Consider the following 21,972-nt stretch of genomic DNA (forward strand, 5'->3'; position numbering starts at 1 on the left):
TGCGACAAAAACTTCAAAATCTCCATGAATTCAAGGCTTCATGGGGTGTGAAATTGATAGAAAGTAAGTATTTTTTTAGTTGAACTACTCCTTTAACCCAGCATCCATATAACCTATTGCATGCCCGCTTTGTGTACAGCACAGTAACACTAGTCTGTTGTTTTAGTCCTGGATGAATGAATTCTTCAGCTGGGACCCGGTCCAGTGTGGTGCCGACAATATTACTCTACCCAGAACAAAGGTTTGGGTTCCAGATGTAGTGATCAACGAATTGTGAGTTCTGTTACATGTACTACATGATTGTCTCTTAACAGGTAGAGTCGTTCCAATACCGATACCAGTATCGGAAAAGCTGCCCAAAAATGTTGGTATCAGTATCAGCGAGTATGCCAGTCTATGCCAATCCGATACCACGTCATTTATAACATGATGTTTTCATTTGCACTGAACAATTCTTTTAAGTTGACGTTGCAGTACTGTTTTATACTCTTACTGTACTATTTACATTATTATTCTACTAACTTGTGGCTGCACTTTAACTATTATTATGGAATTGTTATTTATTCAAATATTGTTCTTTTATTACACGTTGGTACTGTATCGGATCAGTACTCGGCATGATAGCCTGACTTTGGCCAGTGAACCCACGTGATGAGTTTAGCTAATGCCAGGCTAATGTCCTGATGATGGGTTAAACACGAGGAATGACTTTAAAAGACTTAACTAAAAGGTCATTCTAGAGCCGTATGACATCAGTCTGCCGTTCTGCTTTGTTCCTATCTTGCAGCATGGACACGAAGGACGCCCCGTCTGTCCCCTACGTGAAGGCCAATCACAACGGCTGGATAGTAGACTCGATGCCCATGAGGGTAGTCAGCTCCTGCAACCTTGACATCTACACCTTCCCCTTTGACGTCCAGAACTGCACTCTCACCTTCAATTCCTACATGTACCTCAGTGAGGCGCACCGCTTTGCTCAAGAAGGGCTCCTCCTCAGCACCTAAATGTCACATTCAGTTTTGTCTCAGATACAAATAGTTTTTGGTTGTTCCCTCACATGTACTTTGAATACTACTAATGGATAATAATCACTTTGACTTTTCAGGATTCAAATTCAAAAGCATCAAAAGTAGCAGATCTACAAGCTCAAAACACTTCGTGCCGCGTTTTGAGCTTGCGGATCTGCTAACTTCTGATACTTTGTGCTGTAGTATGATCAAGTAGGGAGTTAATTTGCAAAAAAAACACAAAAAGTGAAAACGTGGAGATGAGAGGTTTCTGCCCGACAGGAACACATCATAACTCCTTGTATAATCTCTCCTTTGGTCCCTCTTCTCCTCAGAGAATGAGGTGAGATTGACACTTGGGAAACCACTGGAGGACATTCTGAAGCGTTCCAAGGAGGTGCTGACAACCATGGGAGAGTGGGAGCTGATGGACATCACGTGCACTAAATATGTCTTTGTTGATCCTATGGGAGACATTGATGAGCTTGCATTCCATGTATGTTTAAATCTTATATCTTTTTTTTGTTGCTTTTTTCCCCTCCAATTTAGTCGTTATGCCAATTGATTCCTCCCCAGGGACATTTGTGTGCTGTCACTGCTGTTGTATCCTACTGACTCACCTGCCAGCGGGGAGTCCCCACCGGGAGGACGTAGGGCCTTCGTCCTACTCCTCCCGCCCAACACTCCCTCCCGACAGGTGCCGCCCCCAGCCCGTAGGAATACGTGCAGTGACAAATATCACCTTCCCCGCCTGGCTTCCCTTCCCCGAAAACGGGCCAATTGTGTTCGTGTAGACGCTCGCGTGGTGGGCAGGCACTTTACCACTGCGTCACCCGAGCACTTTAAATCTAACATCTTAAACATAGTCTATGCCTGGAATATACTGATAGCAGATATTATGATTTGTAGTAATAATACCCTGAACCAGGAAGCAGTGAACCTATAGGAATGGTTTGTTCTTGTCCCTTGTAGTTCAAACTGAGACGCAGGGCTACTCTCTACGTGGTGAACCTCCTCCTTCCCAGCGGTCTCCTCATCACGGTGGACCTCTTCAGCTTCCTGCTGCCTCCCCAGAGCGCCGACCGCTCCTCCTTCAAGATGACCCTCATCCTGGGCTACACCGTCTTCCTCCTCATGATGAACGACCTGCTGCCGGTCACTGGAGGCAGCGTACCTCTCATAAGTCAGTAGTACAAACTGTCTCATCAGTGCCCATATAGGTGGGGTTGGTGAAAGGGCCTCTCTGTGTGGAGTTTGCATGTTCTCCCCCTTGTCCCCTAGGGTAGGTACCCTTACAAAAACATGCAGTAATCCTGGTTTCTATACTGCCTCCCCCTGGTCAGCCGGGGCGCCTGATGGAGGGGAAAGGAATTGGTTGGAATAACGTGTTCCTTCCACGCGCTACGTCCTACCAGGGAAACTCCCCTGTCAGGTGACAAGAAGGTCAGTTGGCTCTCATGCATTGAAGGAGGCATGATCTCGACCCTGGCCTCCCTAGGTTGGCAGAGGGAAGGTAGTGCGCAGGATTACATAGACAATTAGCTCTTGGTGTAAAAAATGGGGTTAAAAAATCGTGGGATAAAAAATATAAAAAATTCATGCTGTCCAGGCGTAACGGCCAGAGGACTACTGTAGCTAGCCTTCTGTACGGCTTAACTGGAATGTCATGTTTCTGAAGGACCATGACTTGTGTGTGCGTGCGTGCGTGCGTGCGTGCGTGCGTGCGTGCGTGTGTGTGTGTGTGTGTGTGTGTGTGTGTGTGTGTGTGTGTGTGTGTGTGTGCGTGCGTGCGTGCGTGCGTGCGTGCGTGCGTGCGTGCGTGCGTGCGTGCGTGCGTGCGTGCGTGCGTTAGGGTTGCCAACCGCCCCTTGAAATACAGAATCGTCCATTATTTGGACACTAAAAGACGTGTCCCCTTATTGAACTGATAAGGAATCCACTTTGCTCCTTATTTGTGGGAATCAATTAATGACAAACGTGTTACAAGTTCAAACCGCTCATACAGTATACACGTACAGTACGTACAGTATACTATGATACAGGTTGTTAACCACTTAAACCCTCTAGACTTAGTTAACTGGACCTGAGTTGTCTCTGTACTTGGACCATTTTTTCCCCATTATTATTATTACCACTATAGACGGCACAAGGACTTCATATAATGTCCTCCTGCATGGAGAATGACTTCCACAAATCATACCGAGTGATTAGAGAAGGTTCATAAATCACTTTGTTAACAATGCTGTCTAGTCTGTTATCACATAGATGTGAGTGTGTGTTGGGAATAGAACCTTTCAGATGTGCTGCATGAGAACATGTTGACTTCCATCACTCCTTCTGCTCTCCTTCTCTCCCTTGTATCTTTCTCTTCCCAGATGTGTTCTTCTGTCTCTGCCTGGCTCTGATGGTGGCCAGCCTACTGGAGACCATCCTCATCACCAATCTCCTGTGTGACTCCAGTTGGAACATCACTCCGGTCCCCCGATGGGTCCAGGTGTTGGTCCTACATATCCTGGGCCCTCTTCTAGGCCTTCCTCCAAAGCTCAAAGAAAAAAATAACTCAGGTATGGGAATAATATGGTATTAGTTACAAGAATATATAAGTTTTATTCTACTATAGCACCCTAACCAAGTCCACATTTCTATATACATCTGATTATGTTACGTCCTCAATGGAAGTTTACGTTTACAAACTCTTCTCATAAAAACAACACAATGCATAGCATCCAATGAAAGGAAATAGCCAAGTACATTTAGCTGAGCATACATGCACTGAATTAGGAGTAGGCCTAATGTACCTGTAACTGCATGTGCCAGAAGGGCCAGATGATGTCAGTTCAGAACTTTTCTGTTTGTCTACACCCCGTTCACTCAAAGCTAGTGATATTTACAGTGGTGGACAAAGTACTCAAATGTTTTACTTAAGTAAAAGTATCAATACTGCAATGTAGAAGTACTCTGTTACAAGTAAAAGTCCAGAATAAAAAAATTATGTACTCAAAGTACCGAAAGTAAAAGTACTAAAATGTATGAAAATAGCAGATCTACAAGCTCACAACGCGTCGCGATGCGACGCGTTGTGAGCTTGTAGATCGGCTATTTTCAAATAGCCTGCGTATAAAATAGGGCTAAAGTTTTCAAATAATTGTAGTGGAGTAAAAGTATAATATTTCCCTTTGAGGTGTCGTGGAGTAGAAGTAAAAGTATAGACAATTGGAAGTACTCCAGTAAAGCAAAAGTACCTAAAAATTGTACTTAAGTACAGTACTTGAGTAAATGTACTTAGTTACTGCACACCACTGGATATTTACCTCCCAAGACCAGCTACTTTACACTAATGTCATGTATGCCTGTTTCCTAGAAGTCAATGCCTGCCCTCTGGTGGCAGTGGAGGACAAGGCTGGTGAGAAAGCTCCAGAGGAGAGGGGGCCTGAGGTGGAGGATAAGGCCCTGGAGGAGATGAGGAGGCTGGGTAAAGACCTCCAGGCCATCCGCCTCCAGGTGGACCAGCAGCTGACGGGGAACCAGAGCTCTGAGGAGTGGGTCAAGGTGGGCTTCATCGTTGACCGCCTGCTCTTCATCTTCTACATCATCTTCATAGCAGTCAGCTTCATTACCATCATCTGTATCTGGGCCAGCTCACATGCAGCTGATATGTAGATGACCACTGTTTGTTATACAAGGCCCATTATTGTAGACCAGGGGTCTTCAACGTTTTGTAGGCCAAGGGCCCCTTAGCTGAGAGAGAGAGATATGAACCAGGGACCCCCACTACATATTGGATTCATGTTAAATGTGTTTTTAGACATTTAACGACTTAAACCCTCAATACTTTGTAAACTTGACCTTTGGCTCGGTACTTGGTCTGCTCTTCTTTTCCCTGTACAACAAACTTTGCCGAAAATAGCCGATCTAGCGACGCGTTGTGAGCTTGTAGATCTGCTATTTTCGTCTAATGTTCCCCTCAGGATAGTGATGTGAGGTTTCAAGTCGTTAATAAAACATAAATAAAAAGTCCCTGTCACACAAAGTTTTGGCGCCCCCCTGTAGTTTTGTCGCTCCCCTAGGGGTCCTGGACACCTTGTTGAAGACCCATGTTGTGTTGTGTTTGTTGAAATTGCTCAATATTTCATAGTTTTGAGTTTCTTTATGTGAAGGCTTTGTTGGTTGGAATTTGAGTTAATACTATTGGACACACAAAGTCCCATACAATTTGCTTAAGTAATTATATGTGCTTGATGTGGATATGGATTTGTAGAAACCATTGACTAGTTTTTCACGTGAGAGGAACATCCCTGCATGTCGTTTTTACTGTCCCTCTCCCCCTCCCCCTCCCTTCTTTGTCCGGACGTTGATTGAGAGATTGATTCCACCTGGGCAAGCCATCTGAAGATGTTTGAGTTTGTTTCTTGATGCTTGTGTGTTCTGGTATTTAAAGGACTACCAATTTGTCAGTTTACAGGATTATTGTCTCCGCCAGGCCGAAAGGCATGGCGAGAGAGTATGTTTTGCCCCCTGTCCGTCCGTCCGTGTGTGTGTGTGTCCGTCCGTCCGTCCGTGTGTCCGTCATTCTGTCATTTTGTGTACAGCTAATCTCCGGCACCGTTGGCTTGATCGCAGCGAAACTGTGCACACACACTCCCTGGATGCCAGAGCAGAACCTCTGCCCCAAATTTGTCAAATTAGCCTTTTATAGCGCCACCAGGAGGCCGCTTTTTGCCAAACACATTTCTTGACAGTACTCCTACAGATTTTATCCAAAATCACGCAAATCAGTACACAGTATCTCTATAGTCATGTGATCAACACGGATCTGTCCAATTTTCCATATTTCATCCTGATTGGCTAAGGTTGGCTTCCAAAGTTTGCAGGATTGCTCCGTTTTCAACAAAATGCCTCAAATCATGAACGCAGCTTGCGATTTCCGTGAGATTTCACACGCACATTCCCACTAGGCCGAGGAAGTAATGCCACTTGAAAATGTTCAAATCAGCCTCATGGTGGCGCTATAAATGGACGATTTGTGTTTTTAACTATAACTGCACCGATCTGCATGAAACTTTGCACGCACACTCCCTAGAGGCCAAGGAAAAACAACTGACCTGCATTTTTCACATTTGCCTTTCATAGCGCCACCAGGAGGCCGACTTATGTAAAACAAATTTTTTTGATATTAAGCCTTCAGAATTCATCCAAATTTCACGCACATCGGTACACTTGATCTCTATAGTCATGTGATCACGATGGATCTTTTAAATTTTTCATATTCCATCCTGATTGGCTAACATTGACATCTAAAGTTTGCAGGAGTGGCCCGTTTTGAACAAAATGCCACAAATCATGAATGCAGCGTCCGATTGTGGTGACACTTTGCACGCACATTCGCACTACATTGAAGAACAAATGCCACCCTTTTAACATTGCCCTATTATAGCGCCACCAGGAGGCCAATTTTGCAACACTTTTCTTTTTTATATTACTCCTACAAATTCAAACATCATGCAAATCGGTACACATATAGTCAAGTGATCAAGATGGTTCCGTCCAATTTTTCATATTCCATCCTGATTGGCTAATTCCGAACATTGCTGCCCCACAATAACCTGGCGGAGACCTGTGCTCCGAGGAGCACTTTTTCTAGTTGTCTTTCAGTTTCAGTGTGTTCAGTCGTGTTGCTTTTGATTACAAAACATACATTAACCACTTCAGCCCTATGCATTTCGGCCGTTTGAAAATAGCCGATCTATCTTGTATATCTGCTATTTTCAAAAGATTTGTATACATTTGAAAACTTAAAATGGGATATTCTCCATAATGAGTACTTTTACTTTTGATACTTTACGTACATTTTGATGCCAATACTTCTGTACTTAATTAACTCAAGTAAATTTTGAATTCCGGACTTTTACTTGTAAGGTCACACCGCACTTTTAGTTTACCTATGGGGCGTAATCTGCCAATGCTTTGTCAATGCAAATGCGTGGATTCATGGTCTTGCGCATCTTTCACTCGAATCCACGCATATGAGGAAGACTTTACTGTCGAAACGTTGCTTTCTTTTTAATAAACGTTTTGCATCGCGGCTAAGAGCTGTGAGGCCTCATCCTTAATTTAATTAACCAACTGACAATAAAGAATATCAGTTACAAGCATGCAGAAGTAATCTGACAAGGGGTTGGACCTGGTAAACAAATGTCCCGTTCTCAACAAATACTCATCGAAAAATTACCAAACTAGTATGGAAATGCTCTGAATATTTCCATTTTTTTTGTGGGTGGTGGTGTGTGGTCGGGGGGTGCATTTCAAGCAAGTCTCTTATTAGTGCATGTTGTGTCCTATGTATTATCAATGGAATTCCTGAGACGGTGCATTGTGCCTTCTGAGGAATTCTATGAGTGTCTATGAGTGACCCTGGAAGGCGCATAATGCTGTCGCGGGCGCCCCTGGACATCACTATGTGCCGTGACAGGGTTCTGACCAAATGCCAATATGTGCCTTCTTAGGAGTGAGACCGTGTTATAGTATATCTGCTATTTTAGCTATTTTTGTTTGTCACTGAGGAAGTATTACATAGGGCTTAAGTGGTTATTCAGACTAATCAATTCAGCCCGCTTATTAAAAAAAACAAAACGCAATTGGACTTTTTTCATGTTGATTCGTTGATACTACATAAAAGAATAAAAACCATTATGAAAGAGAGAAAAAAATCACTAAGAACAACATTTATAGTTGCAGCCCTAGTGACTGTAAAGGTGAAACACTTATTTCCTGATGGTGAAAACAGCTGACATGTTGCTGGTGTTGCTGATGATGATCAATATTTTTACCGTTCATGTGAGAAAAGGAACAGGACATGTCTATGATACCTGCATGGCGTGACCCGGATTCGAACCAGGGTTGCTGCGGCCACAACACAGAGTACTCACCACTATACGATCAAGGTAAGACGTGTCAGCCAACGGGTCAGGAAGATTCCAGCTTTGACTCCTGGTTAGCTCGCAGTTCTCTCCACATTCTGACAATATCCCTGTAGCTTTGAGTGGATATGAAGAACTTTCTGGAATGCTTGAAATTCCGTTGCAGGAAAATCTTTAAAAGTCATGTGTGAGAGCAAATGGTAAATTCTGCATTTCACATTCCGTGTTATACAATCAGGTTCCAAGCGCCCCATCACATTCAAGCGGTTGACTTTTTGGACATTAACATGATGTATAAATGTCAAGAGGTCGGTTGATCCAGTCATCTGTAATGGTCCTGATGCATTCATAATGACAATTGCTATAATTGCTATAATGTGTATACCAACAGCAATTGTAAGCCCAGTGGGATGCAGTACAGTGCAGTGCCCCAAAAACGCTTTACGTTTGCTTTACATACTTTTCTGAAACCATGTAATAACTATTTATTGCACTCAATAACAGTGTCATAATCACTGAAAAGCATTTTAGTCTATCCTTGTTAACTCAATATTTGTACCGTTCATGTGAGAAAAGGAACAGGACATGTCTATGATACCTGCGTACCGTGACCCGGATTCAAACCAGGGTTGCTGCGGCCACAACGCAGACCACTATACGATCACGGAAAGCAAACAGAGGTGTAGAATGAACAAGAGATGCCATTCTGTATACACAACACTTGGCAGCCATGTTTTTACAAATGTCACAGTACCACCCAGTAATAATAAATGTATTCCTTATTGATATCAAAATAAATCTCTTTAAAGCTTCAACAGAATGTGAATTACGTGTATAGGTGATGAATTCACCAATCCTGGGCATTATGGCATGTAGAAAAGGGAGACATGTCCAATTACATTGTTAAACATGCTTACAACCAATTGCTTTAATATATAATTGTACTTTTAAAATTACTTGTGTAGGGCGAATAATGAAGGAGTAATGGCCTTTTAAGGAACCTTTGGTCAGATTTTGGTAATTTTTTGATATCCAGCCACCATAATTGACGAGCCCACTCATGGAGTGACGAGCCCACTCATGGAGTCTGCATGTTTAGGGTCTCCAAGCAGACACATGGCCCAAATAACTCCAAACTTTCCATTACAATTCCTCAATATTCTGCCTGTGTCCACACCTGCTTCCCATACCGTTACTGTACTTGCAGGATGTACAATTAATATGAAACGCATTACGCCCCAATACTTATGCAAATCACTTCGCCAGCTCGCAATTTACTTCCGGATGGTTCTTTTGACAGCCAATCATCATCATCTGCGACAAAAACTGAGCACCTTCGTTGCCACATCCGTGAAACGGGCAAGAAACAAGCGCTGCCGTGGTCTATGCAAACTAGTCCCAAAAGCGCGCCCAAATAAGCCCAAAATCGCTTATACAAAAGGCAGACCTGGCAACGCAGGCTACGACAATCATGTTCGAGAGATCTACAGGCTATGGGGCAGAGACGCTATGTGCCACACACCGTATCTTAGCAACAACGAAAGCGCTACCTCTCATTGGTCGTGTTATGCTGAGGGCAGTTTCCAGATAGCAGCATCCAATACTCGCTCAGACACACAGCTCCCTGCCGAAATCACATACGCAGTAACGGCAGGGCTCCGTAATAGTTGGGCGAGCTGAGCTGGACAGCACAATCACCGTCATTTCTCTAATAAATCGCCCTGTCATTCCTATTGTCAAGAATTTAGGTCACTGCAGACTGCTACTAATGTAACGAATGTTTATGTCCACTACTGTGATAGCGTTCGTTGTATTTGAATGATTAGTGGCCAGGGGTGCTTAACATGAGCCCTTAGCATGCGGCTAACGCTAACGCACTTTTACCGTAGCATGTAGCTAACGCTAACGTGGTTGTCGTGGCTGACGCTGCTGTGAAGACACGTTGTCAACAATGACAGTTAGTGTGGTGAATGTTACTATTCCTGCTCAGTTAGTCCATTGTAGATGGTGCGCCCACATAAGCCCAAAATCGCTTATACGACAAACAGACCTGCCAACCCTCATCGTACACACACAGCATTAGCTGCTAACGTGGCCTGCAACTTGGGTTCTGTTGCTGCTGGTTGTTAATGCAGCCTGCTAATAGTCTGCTTTAGTCTAAAGCATGTATGTGAATGTTTATGTCCATTACTGTGTTGCCGTTAGTTGGGTTACATGACTATTAGCCAAGCGCTGCCTGTAATGAGCCGTTAGCGTGTAGCTAAGCTAATGAAAGAGTAGCGTTAGCATGCGGCTAATGCTAACGCTGTTGTCGTGACTGAAATGGCTATGTTACACATCTTACCAACAACCTGTATGAACGTTAGTCTGGTAAATGTCATCAATGCTACCTAATTAGCCCGTTGAAGAGTTTCATTTTAGTGTATTTTGTGGGTTTTTGGGACACAATGTAACGGCAGCGACGCGTTGCTGCACCATCACAGAGCATCATGGGAAATGTAGTAATTTCTGCTAATTTAGGTTCTACTGTGTTAAAGGAGGAGTTCACCCAAAAAATTACATATTTTCTATCAATTACACACCCCACGAAGCCTTGATTTCATGGATTTATTTTAGTTTTTGTGGCATTCCTAAGACAATAATTTGATGACCGTGTGTATTTCCGGTAGGAGACACAAATAATCTACTTTGTGTCTCCTACCGGATACATTAGCCGGTAGGAGACGGGAATCAAATTATTAGCTTAGGAATGCGACAAAAACAAAAAATAATCCATGGATTCAAGGCTTCATAGGGTGTGCAATTGATAGAAAATAAGTCATTTTTTGGGTGAACTCCTCCTTTAAGCTTGTGTTACATTACTGCTGCTTAAGCCCCTGCATGCTACCAAATGAGGTGGTCACCCTAGCACCGTTTGTGACCACCGAAACGGGCCTTAGGTGGACCCCACCTTGACAATTCTATGTGGGGCAGAGGTGGGTCTTAACTGGGATGCATATGTGGGCTATAAGTGGGTTCTACCTGGGCCCTAGGTGTATTCCAACCAACCAGAGTGCAGTGGCCATCACTCCAAATGTTGTGACGTCAGGGCTCTCCATACTGCACATTGGGGGAGTAGGAGGGGTGCAGGGCGGGCGCACAGATCGCTGAACCAATGGTAGCCCACGGATGTTTTCTCTCAAGATTTAAAAGCCGCCCTTCTATGCCACATATCAGACGCGCTACAGGGTCGTTACTGACCGAGCCATGGCCCCACTGGCTACGCCACTCATATGCGCTGCCAAGTGGGCGCGGGCACTACGTGGGCGCGGGCGCTAGGGGTTCGGCCACCGCTGCGCGGGGCCGAACTTCTAGTGTTATTAAGTACACCTGATACTACAATAAACCATTGAGAAACCTTTTGTTCAAATTATTTTGGGGTCAAACCATATTTGCACCCGCCTAAGACTTGAACTTATGAATCTATTTTCAAGAAGTCATCCCTTGAGCCATTCAGAAATCTAACCCTATATATATATATATATATATATGTATATATATATATATATATATATATATATATATATATATACACACATATATACATATATATATATATATATATATGTATATATGTATATATGAGAACCTCACAGGTTCTCATTGGAAACAAGACCGCAAGGACTTTCATGAACGACCTGTTAAAAGGAATTATCCTATATATATATATATATATATATATATATATATATATATATATATATATATATATATATATATATATATATATAAGCTGTGCACTGTGGCCTATATTCTCCATTCAAATTAAATAAATAAATTACAACTTTTATGAATATGATTAATATGGGTCTGACTCCACCTTGTCATACCTTGCTTCGTGACATGAAGTCAGCACTCCATGATACGTTGCATGAAATGCAAATAAACCCAGACATCTGGAATCACAAGAGAAAGCCATTTGCATTCGCTCTAAATCCCACTGAATTTCTAGCACACAAACATCAGCAACACATTTCACAGGTTGAACTATTTTGGTTCGAAATGTTTGAAAAGTTGATGTGTGGCCATCAGATGTCACCCCTACCATGAAGGGGTGGGGGTGAAATCCAGTGGTGTAAAGTAACTAAGTACATGTACTTAAGTCAAAGTTTTAGGTATTTTTACTTTCTTCTGTATATTTACAATTTTCAATACTTTTACTTCTACCCCACTTCATCTCAGAGGAAATTATTGTACTTTTACTCCAATACAATTATATAAAAACTTTAATTACTAGTTACTTCGTAGATTATTTTTACAAAACACACTAACCACTTCGGCCGAATATATATTTCGGCCATTTGAAAATAGCAGTTTGAACACAACGCTTGTAGATCGGCTATTTTCAAAAGATTTTTCACACATTTTGAACTTGTGAAACGGGACAGTCTGCACAACGAGTACTTTTACTTTTAGTACTTGAAGTATATTTTGATACCGATACTTTTGTACTTTTACTCAAGTACATTTTTAATACGGGACTTTAATACAGGACTTTAATACTGCAATGTATATCTACAATGCAGTATTGGTACTTTTACTTAAGTATAACATGTGAGTACTTCTTCCATCACTGGTGAAATCCCCCCCGGTGTGAGAGTCACACACCTCTGTGGTTATAGTTCTCATCCACCTGCAGACGCACAGACTTACAAAGCCATCCATCACAACTGAAGCTCTGTTGTCCAAACACCTATAGGCAACAGAGCAGAACACAAATGTAAAAAGACACCTGATTTGCTGAAAGTTTTGATTTTTTTTAATTATTATTTTATGCTGTCTGTGCCACTGCGTGTCTTATTTGACAGCCTAGTGACACAAGGTTAATTTGGGATTAGCAAGAGTTTGCAAGTAGGTATTGGATTAGATCCTTCTGCACAGTTTTAGAAACGTTTTAAAATTCTGCAATCGTGCCTCTCTGAAGGATTGATTAATACGAAGAAATTGAATAGTTTAAAAAAAACTATGATCCAGTAATTTTCTGGGGAAAGTTAACTGTTACTTTACTTTACTTTATTTTTTATTTGGACAGGACAATATGTTAATGTACATTCAGTACATGAATGTGATTTCAATAAGATGAAAATGATCTCATGTAAACATGCCGGATTTACGTAGCTGGAAGCTCATTTCCATCCGCAGTCCCTGCACACGTCAATCAAAATTGATTGTTTATGTAAAATACCTTTGCTTTGGTTATAAATTAATCTGTGATCTGCAGCCATTTGGGAGCTGAAGAAAACATTACACTCTGACAACGTTGAAATCACAGTGTGATTGATGGCTGACAAGAATTCTAAACTGAAGGTAAATTATGTTTTCATGGTGCATACTGTAGTCTCATGTGTAGGTTAATTGTAAGACAAAAAAAATGGATTAAGCTCTGATTGTGATAAACACTTCTAGTTCTGTCATGTTTAACTGTTGATTACATTACTTAATCTTGCTAATGTCAATTTTAGCTGCTCCAGCCATCAGTCCAGCCCTTTGTGATTTTGTGCATCATTACCATCAGTGTCATGAAGGGTAAGGAGTGGTCTTTTAATATTGATGCAGATGCTTCATTTTTGTTGTTATCTTGCTCCAACCACCACCCCAGCATCGACCTGTGGGCTCTAATTCTGTATGAAAATGTTCAGAATAAGAATAATAGCATATCTACAAGAATCAACATGGTTTTATTTTATTTGTAACTAACTTATAGTTAATACTTATAGTAGAAGTAGTGGAATGTTGTCACACAGGGGTCGGCAACCTTTTTGATATGAAGTGCCATGTTTTTTATTTTCTTGACAGTCAGTGTGCCATGTCAACATTAAGAATGATGACACCACATCAAAATCAAATATTTCAGATTTTGATTGTCCATGTACATACATAGGAACCTTTATTTATTTTTCTTCTTTTTAAATATTTTCAGGATTAGACTCTAACCCGATGCACCTATCCCCCAGACTCCCTCCCCAGTCAGAGTTCAGAGTTTGAATGAATGAAATTACGTTGAGGATGTAATTTGCGATTTCATTGACTACATTTAAAAAATATATTTAACTTTAAAGAAAAGCCTCTCTCACACTTGTGGCACTGTGCCTGTGTCCAGTGACCACCCTGCCCTGTGCCAATGTTGGCACCCGTGCCTATGGTTGCCCACCCCTGAAATAATGACATGATATATTAAAGCAAGCTCACAATGTGTCCCAATTCACCATGTTGTGAGCTTGCATATTGGCTATATTCAGCGTTCATTGTACAACAAGGTATAAAGGGTTTTAGTGGTTAATCAGTTCACTTAAAGTCTGTAAGAGAACAAATAACCATAGCATGCTCATGACCAGAGTCGTCCCACAGTTCCATGTGACGGTGCCATTGTATTGAACTGTACGCGTCCGGATCACCCTGCTCTCCTTGAGGCTCTGGGACCTGTCTTCAAGCTGAGCGCCATACGGCCCGTCATGAATGTGTCGACGCCCACTTATGTCAACACATCCTTCATCCTGTACGCTATTCTCGGCGTGGTACGTCCTCTTGTAGAATCACTCAGTGAACATTCGGTTCTCCACAACATAATTATTGCAGTGTGGACCCTAGAGGTCAGCAACCCTTTTTGACATGAAGTGCCATGTTTTTATGTGCTTGATAGTCAGTGTGCCATATCAACATTAACACCACACCAAATTCAAGTATTTCCAACAGATTATGTGCAGGATGCAGGGGTCATCAATATGTCCGTAGACGGACCAATGTGTCCATGGCAAATTTTTTATTTTATTTTTTACACCATTATAATGTTCTTGTTTTGATCATAAGACCCAATTACTGAATGTCAGTTTCCAGGTTTTCTTCGGAATATGTATGACACTGATTTACTACGTCACTATGGCACATTAGGAGTCCACTAGGACAGTAGTTCTAAAACAACAACAAAAAAGTACTAGTGGTTCTCAAATGTTTTATGTGCAAGGACCCCCTTAAAGGGTTAGTTCAGAGTTTTTGAGTATTTTCTGTAGGAAATACTTACCATTAATGTAGTGGTTGCAAAGGTATTAATTGATTGCCCGAGTCCCGTGGTCAGAGTAAAAAAAACTTGCGTCATGTTGATCTATTTCTACCATATAGTGCCGGTTTCGTTCAACTTCGACCCCTCTGTCACATGGTACTATCTTTTATGTCCAGAATCACTATATATATATATATATATATATATATATATATATATATATATATAATAATTTCTTAATTATTATTATTTTCTTTTTTTATAAAAAACTAAAAACAGGATGAAAAGGCTCAGCTTCTGACTACATATATCTGGCTTGAATTTGTGAGTATTTTATCTTAAATGTATTTGTGGCAGACCACTATTTGGACGTTACTTCATTTCTTTCACTGTGTTCTACATTCTGACAACAATGCAACAGTCCAAAACTCAGTAATGACAATACAAATATTCTGCATTGTCTAGCTATGACTTAATTATTAAAGGAGTAGTTCACCCAAAAAATGACTTATTTTATATCAGTTACACACCCCATGAAGCCTTTAATTCATGGACATTTTAAAGTTGTTGTCGAAGCCAATAATTTGATGACCGGGTCAACTACTCCTTAAACACAGCATCCATATAAACTACTGCAGGCCTGCTTTGTGTGCAGCACAGTAATACTGGTTTGTTGTTCTAGACCTGGATGAATGAGTTCTTCAGCTGGGACCCGGTCCAGTGTGGCACCGACATTATTACTCTACCCAGAACAAAGTTTTGGGTTCCAGATGTAGTGATCAACGAAATGTGAGTTCTGTTACATGTACTACATCATACATGGGAAACTGGCGGCCCGGGGGCCACATGCGGCCCCCACCTTCACTTAATGCGGCACGCAGGTTAATATGGGAATACTGATATATTATTGATTTCGGCTGTTACAATTCCAAACATAAAAACATGACCCGCTTTAATTACTTCAGTCTATATTAGTAGCTTAATTACTAGTATTAAAATTCTATTGACTTTTTTATGTCCAATGTATTTGATTTGTATTTAAGTTCATAAAGTTAACATAAGTATAACTAAATGCATTTGAAATTAAATGAAAATACTTTTCAGGATTATAATTAAAAAATAGCGGGGAAAAAATCAGGATTCCAATTAAAAAATAGCAAACATAGCAGATCTACAAGCTCAAAACGTTTTGAGCTTGTAGATCGGCTATTTTAGCTACTTTTGTGTGATATAATGAAAATAGTTAAAATACGGAGATAAGAGGAGTCTGCCCGACAGTATGCAATCTGGCCCTCTGGAATGAGTGTGGAAATATAGTGGCCCTCTCCATCATCAAAGTTGCCCACCCCTGTACTACGTGATTGTCTCTTAACAGGTAGAGTTGTTCCAATACCGATACCAGTATCGGAAAAGCTGCCGATACTGCCCAAAAATGCTGGTATCAGTATCAGCGAGTATGCCAGTCTATGCCAATCCGATATCCACGTCATTTATAACATGATGTTTTCATTTGCACTGAACAATTATTTTAAGTTGACGTTGCAGTACTGTTTTATACTCTTACTGTACTATTTACATTATTATTCTACTAACTTGTGGCTGCACTTTAACTATTATATGGAATTGTTATTTATTCCTAGATTGTTCTTTTATTACATGTTGGTACTGTATCGGATCAGTACTCGGCATGATAGCCTGGCATTGGCCAGTGAACCCACGTGATGAGTTTAGCTAATGCCAGGCTAGTCCTGATGATGGGTTAAACACGAGGAATGACTTTAAAAGACTTAAAGGGATACTTCACTCTCGGGCCGGGGACACATTTAAAAAAAATATTAAAAATAAATGAAAAAAGTTATGGAAAATTCATGGCCCCCTCACGACACGCAGTGTCCTACTAATGTGTGAGGGGGCCATGAATTTTCCATAACTTTTTTCATTTATTTTTAAAAAAAAATTTAAATGTGTCCCCGGCCCGAGAGTGAAGTATCCCTTTAACTAAAAGACACTGACAGTGGTGTAAAGTAACTAAGTACATTTACTCAAGTACTGTACTTAAGTACAATTTTGAGATATTTTTTATATTTCCAATTTTCAGTACTTTTACTTCTACTCCACTACATCCCAGTGGCAAATATTGTACTTTTACGGCACTACAATTATTCTAAAACGTTAGTTACTTGTTACTTTGCAATTATCAATTATTATATAATAGAACATACATTAACCACTTTTGGGCGGTAACCCCTATTTGTAACTATACCTATCAGGACGGGAACCCCTTGCTATGTACAGTGTAAAGCAACATACATTTGTTGTAATTTTTTAATAAATATTTGAAGTTTTTCAGAAAACTTAGGTCAGGATTTCGAAGGCGTTTTTAGAATCGGCCTCAGGTCTTAATGGGTTAACCACTTCAGCCCTATTTTATACATAGGCTATTTGAAAATAGCCGATCTACAAGCTCACAACGCGTCGCATTGCGACGCGTTGTGAGCTTGTAGATCTGCTATTTTCAAACATTTTAGTACTTTTACTTTTGGTACTTTAAGTACATTTTGATACCAATACTTTTGTACTTTTACTCAAGTAAATTTTGAATTCCAGACGTTTACTTGTAACGGAGTACTTCTGAATTGCAGTATTGATACTTTTACTTAAGTAAAACATTACTGAGTACTTTTTCCACTACTGCTAAAAGGTCATTCTAGAGCTGTATGACATCAGTCTGCCGTTCTGCTTTGTTCCCGTTTTGCAGCATGGAAGCGAGCGATGCCCCGTCTGTCCCCTACGTGACCGCCAATCACAACGGCTGGATAGTAGACTCGCTGCCCATGAGGGCAGTCAGCTCCTGCAACCTTGACATCTACACCTTCCCCTTTGACGTCCAGAACTGCACTTTCACCTTCACTTCTTACAAGTACTTCGGTGAGGCGTACCCCTTTGCTCAAGAAGGGCTCCTCCTCAGCACCCAAATGTCACATTCAGTTTTGTCTCAGATAAAAATAGTTTTTGGTTGTTCCCTCACATGTACTTTGAATACTACTAATAATGGATAATAATCACTTTGACTTTTCAGGATTCAAATTCAAAAGCATCAAAAGTAGCAGATCTACAAGCTCAAAACACTTCGTGCCGCGCTTTGAGCTTGCGGATCTGCTAACTTCTGATACTTTTGTGTGACGCTGTATGATCAAGCAGGGCGTTAATTTGCAAAAAAAACAAAGTTGGAGATGAGAGGTTTCAGCCCGACAGGAACACATCATAACTTACCTTTTTCTTCATATTTCCTTGTATAATCTCTCCTTTGGTCCCTCTTCTCCTCTCAGAGAATCATTTGAGATTGACTCTTGACATACCAGTGGAGGTCATTCTGAAGCGTTCCAAGGAGTTGATGACAACCATGGGAGAGTGGGAGCTGATGGACATCACGTGCACTAAAAGTGTCTATGTTCTTGCTGGATTTGGAGCCATTGATAACCTTGCATTCCATGTACGTTTAAATCTGATATATATACATATATATATTGTTTTGCTTTTTTCCCCTCCAATTTAGTCGTTATGCCAATGAATTCCTCCCCAGGGACATTTGTGTGCTGTCACTGCTGTTGTATCCTACTGACTCACCTGCCAGCGGGGAGTCCCCACCGGGAGGACGTAGGGCCTTCGTCCTACTCCTCCCGCCCAACACTCCCTCCCGACAGGTGCCGCCCCCAGCCCGTAGGAATACGCGCAGTGACAAATATCACCTTCCCCGCCCGCCCCCAGCCCGTAGGAATACGCATATATATACGAAAACGGGCCAATTGTGTTCGTGTAGACGCTCGCGGTGGTGGGCAGGCACTTTACCACTGCGTCACCCGAGCACTTTAAAACTAAAATCTTAAACATAGTCTATGCCTGGAATATACTGATAGCAGATATTATGATTTGTAGTAATAATCAGTGGTGTAAAGTAACTAAGTACATTTACTCAAGTACTGTACTTAAGTACAATTTTGAGATACTTTTACTTTACTGGAGTATTTCCAATTGTCTATTCACCTGTTTCCTAGGCTGTGTGTTTTCCACTTCCTCCGATTTCATTGGATATCATTGGTCATCTGACCAGTTTCATTGGATTTCATTGGATCAAATCGGCAGGAAGTGGAAAACACACAGCCTAGGAAACAGGTGAATAGAGCGCCGAAGTCCTGACGTCACTGCCAGTAGAGGGCGCATTCCGCAGGTTCATGGCTTTACTTTTTGTATTGATATCTGTCACGATCTGGTGGTGTGGTGAGGACCCAAGTGCAGACAGCCAGGCAGAGTAGTGTTCAAAACCCAAGATTGGGATTTTATTGCAGTCTAACATACAGACAGAGGATGTGACACAAACAATGATCCGACAAGCACTGACTGGGGAACAAGACTAATATACACATGAGGGCTGATTACACATGAGATACAGCTGGAGAAGACAACATAGAACCAGAACAACTAGAACACAACATAGAAATACAACACCTAGACAGGCACAGTCTGTGACTGTGACAGATATCCTCATTGGGGAATCTTAGATCGCTTCATATAAGAACTGTGTTCCAAAAATAAACACACCACCCTGGCGTTTTTACTCATATGGATATGAAGCATCGACTGAAGGTGTAAATGTACACATTTACCCAAAGAGTAACACAATATAAACACTAGAAACGAGTCAAACAACCCAAAGACTACATTTCCCATGAACGCGGCTGCTGTGGGGACAGTGAATTCAGACCCGGAAGTAGTAGTTCTTAAGACTTTTAAGGCAGAATTAATTCCATTTTCGCCAGAAACAGGCTGTATCAAATATGAATGAATATCATAAACGATGCAGAGCCACCCCCCTGACAAAAACGCCAGGGTGGTGTGTTTATGTTTGGAACACAGTTCTTATATGACGTGATCTAAGATTCCCAAATGGGGATTTCAACACAAAAAATAAAGCCACGAACCCTGGAACAGCGCCCTCTACTGGCCCTCTACTGGCAGTGATGTCAGAATTCGGTGCTCTATACTTTTACTTCTACTCCACTACATCTCAGAGAAAAATGATGTACTTTTACTCCACTACAATTATTTGAAAACTTTAGTTACTAGTTACTTTGCAGTTATGAATTATTACATTATAAAACATACATTAACCACTTTAGCCCTATTTTATACATAGGCTATTTGAAAATAGCCGATCTACAAGCTCACAACGCGTCATGATGCGACACGTTGTGAGCTTGTAGATCTGCTATTTTCAAACATTTTAGTACTTTTACTTTTGGTACTTTAAGCATATTTTGATGCCGATACCGATACCGATATCTGATAGCAGATATTATGATTTGTAGCAATAAACACCCTGAACCCGGAAGCAGTGAACCTATAGGAATGGTTTGTTCTCGTCCCCTGCAGATCAGACTGAGACGCAGGGCTACTCTCTACGTGGTGAACCTCCTCCTTCCCAGCTGTTTCCTCATCACAGTGGACCTCTTCAGCTTCCTGCTTCCTCCCCAGAGCGCCGACCGCTCCTCCTTCAAGATGACCCTCATCCTGGGCTACACCGTCTTCCTCCTCATGATGAACGACCTGCTGCCGGTCACTGGAAGCAGCGTACCTCTCATAAGTCAGTATAGTACAAAGCTGTCCAGACATAAAGGCCAGACGACTATACTGTAGCTATAGCCTTCTGTACGGCTTAACTGGAATGTCATGTTTCTGAAGGACCATGGATTGTTTGTGTGTGCGTGCGTGTGCGCGCGTCTGTGTGTGTGTGTGTGCGTTTGTGTGTGTGTGTGTGTGCCAGTGTTGATTTCGTCGACTAAAACTATGACGAAAAATATCCGTCGACTACCTTTTCTCACTGACGAAAACAAAATAAAAACGAAATAAAAACTAAGCAACGATGACTAAAACTAAGACTAAATATATTGACAATTTCATCAACAAACTAGAAAAAGTGCTCCTCGGAGCACAGGTCTCCGCCAGGTCAGGTAGGTTATTGTGGCCTCCTGGTGGCGCTATAATAGGCCAATGTGAAAAGGGTGCAATTTCTTATTAGGCCTTGCACGGCAATCGGACACTGCATTCATGGCTTGAGGCATTTGGTGCAAAAAATGTGTTTTGCTAAATTAGCCCTGCTGGTGGCGCTATAACAGGCCAATGTTAAAAGGGTGGGAGCGCCATGGAGAACGGCTGCTTCCGTACGCGCTCCGTAACATCGCAACGTTTTTCCATCTTTTTAGTATTTTTTAGCCTTCTCTTTTTTCCCTACACCGTCGCGTGTCTAAGGAGTTATGACAGACAAGCACTTATGGACATCAGCACAGCGATTACACACAGAATTCCGGACTTTTTTGCCGAAAACCTCCCACTCGGCTGGGTGGGGGGAGGGGTTCCCTTTGTTCCGGCTGGAACAACAACAAACCCGAGGCGACGGAAAAGACCAGGACGACGAGGGACAAGAGCGGGTCTCCTCGTAAGAACAACAAAACGTGGATATAAACCTGCACTGCCTTCAATCCTGCTAGCGAACGTTAGATCTCTGTGTGAATCGAGAACAGTGACCACTATGGACGACTTATTGGCGCGCGTAAAGTATAACAGTGAGACAAGGAACACGTCCATTGTTGTGCTAACAGAGACGTGGCTAACGGAGTTAGCATCTGATTCTTCCATCACTCCTCCTGGCTTCACCGCGTATAGGAAGGACAGAGACCCTGTACTGAGCGGTAAGCAACGTGGGGGGGGAGTTTGTGCCTTGATCAACAACAACTGGTGCAAAGATGTTAAAATCCTAGATAGTCACTGCTCACCAGACCTTGAACTTTTAATCATAGCCTGCCGTCCTTTCTACCTACCACGCGACTTCAGCATTGTGATTGTAGCCGTTGTTTACATTCATCCTGAAGCTAATAAGGACACAGCTATGAGGGAATTACACCAGGCGATCAGTGCACAAGAAAATCGCCACCCAGACTGCGCAGTCATCTGCCTA

Source organism: Gymnoscopelus braueri (genome assembly GCF_963280865.1).
Source record: "Gymnoscopelus braueri genome assembly, chromosome: 11".
NCBI classification, from domain to species: domain Eukaryota; kingdom Metazoa; phylum Chordata; class Actinopteri; order Myctophiformes; family Myctophidae; genus Gymnoscopelus; species Gymnoscopelus braueri.